Genomic DNA, 7,321 nt, shown 5'->3' on the forward strand with positions numbered 1-7,321 from the left:
GAATATTCTACTATTATAAAGTTTATAGAGTGTAATCAATCATTTATAAATTAGGTTAGACTCATCCAATTGACTAGTAAAATTGAGAATCAATTTCAATATTAACCCAATTTAAGGCAAAATCAGCCACCTTTTTTTAGTGAGTTCAACCAGTTAGCCTATAAGTTGGGTTTTTGCTATAAATTTTTTGAGGGAGAGTGTCAAAATGGCCCTCAATTTTTCAATTTTTTAATCATACTAATATTTTTTTTCTTTTTCTCTTTTTCTCTTTTACTCTTTACCCTACTAAAAAAGAATCATATCTACATTTATTTATGTTTATTCCAAAAATAAAACTTAACTTAGAGATCAATTTCTAATAAAAGCATATAAAAATATAATTACAGAAAAAAAAGTCACATATATATTTATCTTTAATCTCCTTACTTTGTGAATTATTAATACCATAATAAATTAAGGTGATTGACCAGAATCAACCTAAGAATAAAGTTTATTTACATGTCTACCGTTGATTATGATGACCATATCATCTTTTGTACACCAAACAATAATGAATTATGAAAAACGTGAACTTATATATATATATATATTAAAATAAAATTCAAGTTTACAAACATTCAAATAACCCACGTCAGTAGCAAATATATAAGGGCCCATTTTCATAAAAATACTCAATATAGAACTATAAGAGTCTCGGTCAGCAAAATATATAATCTTCTGGTTATACCAATTTAACAACATTATCTCTTAGCCTTCAAGAACATAAGATCTTCATTTTTCACGGTATGATTACGTGTACTTAAAGTATAAGTTTGAAGTATTTGAAAAGTTCAAAGAGTTCAAAACTAAAGTAGAAAACCAAACAGGAAAGAGTATCAATGTTTTTTGATTAAATCGAGGAGATGAATACTTGAGTAAAAAGTTTATTGATTATCTTAAGGCTTGTGGTATAATTTCACAATTGACTCCTTCTTACACACCACAGTTAAATGATGTGGCTAAATGTAGGAATCAAACTCTGTTGGACACGGTTCACTCTATGTTAAGCTACATGAATTTGTCTATTTCACTGTGGGGTTATGTAATTCTTACCGCGATTTATTTGATAAATCGAGTACCATCTAAATCTGTTTCAACCACACCATATGAGATATACGTTGGGAAACCTCCGAGTCTTAAGCATGTTAAGATTTGGGGTTACCTGATTTTTACGAAGAGGTTGAGAATAGAGAAGTTGGATCCTAGATCTAAGAAGGGTCATTTTATGGGATATCTTAAAGATAGTTTAGGGTATTATATATATTTTTTGGTTGACCCAATAGTTGTAGTTGCTAGGCATGTTATCTTTGTTCCACAAATACATGATCGGATTATTAAGTAAGGTGAATCAAGTCAAGAAAATCATCCACAGGTTTCCCGTAGGTTTGGTAAAGTGCCCCATCCTCCTGATCGATGGTATGGTTTATCGATGGAGCAAATACATGAATTATTCTTGTTTGGGAACAGTGACAAGTTAGTTGACCCTACCACCTATGAAGGGGCGATATCTAATATTGATGCCTCGAAGTGGTAGATAGTTATGAAATCTAAGATGGAGTCTATGTACTCCAACCAACTCTAGGTCTTGGTAGATCCACATAAGGGAATTGTTCTTGTCGGGTGTAAATGGATATTCAAGAGAAAGATCAATTCAAATAGACAGGTTTCTACCTATAAAGCTTGGTTGGTGGCAGAAGGTTATCATTAATGTCAAGGTATTAACTATGACGAGACTTTCTCACCTATGATGTTAAAATCCATCAGGATGATGTTAGCTATTGGTGCTTACTATGACTATGAGATCTGACAAATGGACGTCAAGACGACTTTTCTGAATGGATTTCTTAAAGAATAGATCTATATGGAACAACCGAGTAGATTTGAGTCCGTTGATCCACGTCAGTTGTGTTTGTTGAAGATATTAATATATGGTATGAAGCAAGCATCAAGGAGTTGGAACATCCATTTTGATTATGAGATCAAAGGGTTTGGTTTCTTGAGAAATCCAGATGAACCGTGTGTATATAAGAAATCTAATGGGAGAAACATTATGTTCCTAGTCTTGTATGTGGGTGATATTTTAATTATGGGTAACAATGTGGACATGATGGTGTCTACTAAAGTCTGGTTGTCTAGAGTATTCTCCATGAAGGATTTGGGAGATGCTAACTATATTTTGGGGATTAGATTTTAGTCAGAAAATTAATAAATCTCTCCCAGAGTTTGTACATAGAGAAGATGCTAAAGAGATTTAGCATATTGAATTTCAAAAAAGAACAATTGTCTGTCCGGGTTAAAGTTCATCTCTCTAAAGAGATGTCCCCTAATGCTCCTAAAGAGATAGATTGTATGAGTAAGGTATCTTATGCTAAAGAGATTGTATGCCTTGTGTATGCAATGATATGTACGAGACCAAATAATACATACGTTGTGAGGGTTGTAAGCCAATATCAGTCTGATCCCTGTGAGAGTCAATGGATCACAGTGAAGCATATTCTAAAGTATTTGCGAAAGAATAAAGATATGCTATTGATTTATGGAGAGGGTGATTTCCATGTGGATGGATTCACTGATTCGGATTTTCAATCAAATGTTGATTGTCGCAAATCAAAGTCTAGTTTTGTATATCTCTTGAATAGTGGTGTTGTGAGTTGGAAAAGCTCCAAGCAGACAATCACAGATGATTCAACCACTAAAGTCGAGTATATTGCGACATATGATTTTGCTAAGAAAGTTGTTTGGATCTAGAAGTTTCTTTCAGAGGTTGTGTGGTTTCGGTCATTCTGTCACCAATACCTTTATATTGTGACAACAATGGAGGCAGCGAATGAACTGAGGTTTCATCAGAAGTTCAAACACATTGAGGACCGATTTCATTTGATTCGAGAAATTATTATAGTTACAGAGAATAATATAGTTGACCCACTCACCAAAGCTATGACTCAGTCACAACTGGATCTGCATCTTGAGAATATGGGTATCCAATTCCTACCAATGGTGCAGCACTATATGTACATGTGATGTAAATTAACATTACTGCAAGTGAGAGATTATTAGTGTTATGTACCTTGATACTAGATTTGGATGACATCTAGTGGTTTGTTTTAATGCATTAATTTTATTTTTGTATAAATTAATAAAAGGCAAGGTTTTCTTCATTTATGTTTTCTTCATTTATATTTTCTCCAATTAATTATATGTATGAGTCTATAGATCTTCTGTGTGAAAATCTTATTATCAAGATGTTGAGACTATGTGACAGGATTCTCTAGTAACAAAACTTCTTAAACTATTTCTAGTCCTTAGATTCTTTAAATGGAGACTCCGATTAATCGAGTATAGACTAACACAGGGGTTACTCCTCTTTTAGTATGGAGATACTAATGGGAGGATGATGTGTCACATGCCATATGACATGAGATATCGTTAGTAAACCTGTGGGTGGTCCTTCGAGAATGATCAGTCGAATGTGACGCTGATTACTGACCACATAGCATGGTAGATAATGGTCGAGTCATCAGATTGCGATGATGTGTTGATTCTTAGACTTGAACTGGCACAATTGTTTTATGTATTAGTGTGCGAGATTTGCTAATAAGCTTAACCATCCAATTAAGCGGTGGGAACATTTATTTATGTGGTTTCGTATTGCTGGTGTATGGAGACAAGTGTTGGGAATAGGATCTGTTGCCCTCGTCGATATTTGATGGGGTGAACGTCTTATGTGATCTACTATTAATGTGACAGGACAATCCTTAGGTAAGGCAGATTAAAAGTCAATAAAGGTGTTTCCTGAGGTATCATATAGTTACATTAATGAGGTCTGACATATAATTATTGGGTATGTGAGTTTGTCACTCCATGACTCTCGCTTAGTCAGGACATTAGGTAATGGAATGATTATAACACACGGTAATCATCAACTGTAATAGATTCACTTGAAGTGAGACTTCACTGCCATCTATACTGTTCTGAATTGCTACTATGCGCTATTTAGGAACTCTCAGAATGTTGTCAAAATTTGGAGAAGTTTCGATGATAGGTCAAGCGATTGACTGATACCGAAAAGGGTTTCAATGTTATTTGATTGCTAATGGGTAATGAACTTAAAAAGTCACACACCACATAGTGTTACGTTTTGTATTAACGTCGTGTGCCCAAAATGTCTCTGAAAATGGTTGGTCAAAAGTTCACCCTTGACCCCCTGCCAATAATGCATAGTATATAGTTAAAATACATAATGCATAGTGCATAGTAATAGTGCATGGTATATAATGCGAAATCAATTATTGACTGCACAGTAGATTGGTGTGCAGATTGCAAATAGTGCATAGTGTATAGTGTGTAGTGTGAAATCAATTATTGATTGCACGGTAGATTAGTGGCGAATTGCAAATAGTGCATAGTAAAATTAATTATTTATTGCATAGTAAAATTAATTATTTATTGCACAATAACTAAGGGGGATGTACGGACATAAGGCTGAAATTGAATTGGGGAAAGAAGAACAAAGGGAAGGGGGTTTTATTTAATAAAATAAAGGCAGGGCCTCTGTTTTTTTTTTTTTTTTTATCTCTCTCACTCGCACACACGTTGTTTTCTTCTTCTTCCTCTTGCTTCTTCTGAAAAATCATAAAAATTATACGTGTAATTGTTACGTGCATAATTTTGAGACACAGGCACCAGTAATACGCAGATCCTCTGTGTTTAGCATAGAAAGAGATGACTAGAATAATATCATTCAGTATATTAGGTGTGAACCAACTTAAACCACCACATCTTGAGATGGATTCTGTCTCAATATAGAAATCGATTTTATATTTCAATTGTTGAATGTGCGTATTATTTAAATACCCAAATTATGTATGGCGTGTATATTATTTTTCGTAGCGTGTATCTGAAACACAGTAAAAAAATATTTTTACCTGTACCGCCATACTAGTAATTCTCTTCATATACCTTACTTTAATCTTATTTTATGTTCTATATCCAAATCTCATTTCTTTATACTTCTGCATTTTTATTTTATTATTAGTTTACACATATTCCTAGCCAACATCGAATTTATGACAACAATTACATAAGGAGAGAGAAAATGGTGAGGCCTTTTATAGAAGAGGGGCAAATTAGTCAAGTCTGTTTAAAATCTTTATCCCCCTTGGCCTGCTCATATAGTATCAAGGGCGCATGCGGGACAAGCTTATCCCACCCTTGTTGGGATAAGTGTATCCTGGGATAACTTTATCCCAAGAACAATTAGATACCAAACATGGTATTAATTGATTCAATGGTATTACCACCCAATCATACTTGTGCAGAACATGCTGTAAGAGTATAACCTCTTGCCCTTCTACGGAATTGTGTAGAGCATAATATTTTCCATTTTTATAAGCTCATGCTTGTTCTAAGTAAGTATCCATTGACAGAAACTACAGGAGACTGTTCAATAAGGAGAACTTCAACCAAACCACTTCAGAAGCTCGTTGGATCAATGTTGCTGCTGCTGGGCACTGTCAGTTCCTTTTCTGCTTTCTGCTTCTATGGATTAGGTAATTTTTATAAGAAAAATGTTATTGGTATATCATGACTTATATCTAAAGTTATATTATGTAACTAAAATATCTAAAATATTCCACCTAAGAGAGTGAGACGCTATGAGGTAGTGAGGCGCATGACTAAAATATCCCTCATCCAACGCGGTGAGAAGGCATGAGGCAATAAGGCACAGTGAGGCGTGAGAGGTATTTTTGTCATTTACGATACATTATGTAGTTTAATGTATAACTCAAGGGATACCAATAATATGGTCATTTTCATAATTCATCCGTGTTAAATGTCAGCTAATTATTCTTATGTTATCTTAATTTAAAAGGTGGGTTTTATTCACTCAATAAGAGGTTAATGCTCCATACCCAAATCTCTTCAAACAAATTTTCATGATTTGAGATTTTGCATGTGGGAAAATGGTCAACTGTGGGTTCATTTTCTAATTTGTTTCCTATATGGATTCATTGTTTGAATACTATTTTTATTAACATCAAATTGCATGAAAAAATTTATTAGTTGCAAATACATTGCTGCTCTTCTTGAAGAGAGACTAGGAGATGATCCAGATCAGTTCTGAAGACAGTACAGTGCCTGATCTATTCCAGACGCCTTTCCTTTGTTTAAGTACATTGCTCGTGTACTTAGTTCATCAATTGGTACTTCATCATCTTTCATGTTGAAACCTTTTTCTTATGCTTATTTGCTTGATTGTATATTAAAATCAATGTACTGGTAACTGGTCGGCAGAGTTTTGTGGGTATTGTATCAAGGTGGATTGTTATATTGTCCGTGTCGAGCAACATAAAATTTACTCGACACAGGTAAAATTAAAGGGAAGACATGACCCCCACCCCCAACGCGAGCATTTGATCATTGCCCTTGTATCAAATGCTTGAGTTGAATCTGGTAGTATCCTTCAAGACCTTTTTACCTGATAATGACATTGCAATTTGCCTAATTCTCTAAAAGGGTTTTTGTTAATCAAGATATGGAGTAAAAAAGCCAAAATATGGGATACATCTCATACTTCTATCATTTTTAATATGTTTATTAAGCTTATCGGACTATTCTTGAAAAAATCATTAGTGAGCTCTTATCGTGATCTTTCAAGATATACCTATCTCTCCCCTCTCTCAAGATAAACAAATATTGGTCTTTATAGTTAAGAAAAAAATGACATTTGTATCTTCTGGTATATTTTAAAAAATTTAAAAAATAATTTGATAAAAATCTTGAAATACTTCTCAACTTTATCTTAATTATTCTATATCTTGGTTTGAAAAGCATTCTGACATTATCTTGATATTCTTTTATCTTATTCATTTTAACAAATGCTACCCAAAGAAATAAAGGAAAATGAACACAAAGTAAAATTGTTTCACCGGTGATATTTTTCTATTATTACAGAACGACTGTAAAATATTTTTAAAAAATACAAAAATGACTCAAATTTTATTTATTTTTTTTTGTGTTTCTCAACAAAAACAACACCCTGATACGTTTCCATTCATCGTAGCCCTTCTCAATCCCTTCACTCGATCAACCCTCCCTCTTAACCCTTCCTTCAATTCACCAAATCTTTGTAAACTCAAACCTTTAGCCACGGCCCAACTTACCCAAATTAAAGAAGCATCCTTCGCAACACGCATTCACCGAAAATATACTTGCTACCTCATCGTCATAGACATCAAAAATACTTTCCCGCATACAATTGGAATTGTAGCCTAATAGTAGA

The sequence above is a fragment of the Diospyros lotus genome, chromosome 4 (assembly GCF_014633365.1).
Source record: "Diospyros lotus cultivar Yz01 chromosome 4, ASM1463336v1, whole genome shotgun sequence".
Taxonomy (NCBI): Eukaryota; Viridiplantae; Streptophyta; class Magnoliopsida; order Ericales; family Ebenaceae; genus Diospyros; species Diospyros lotus.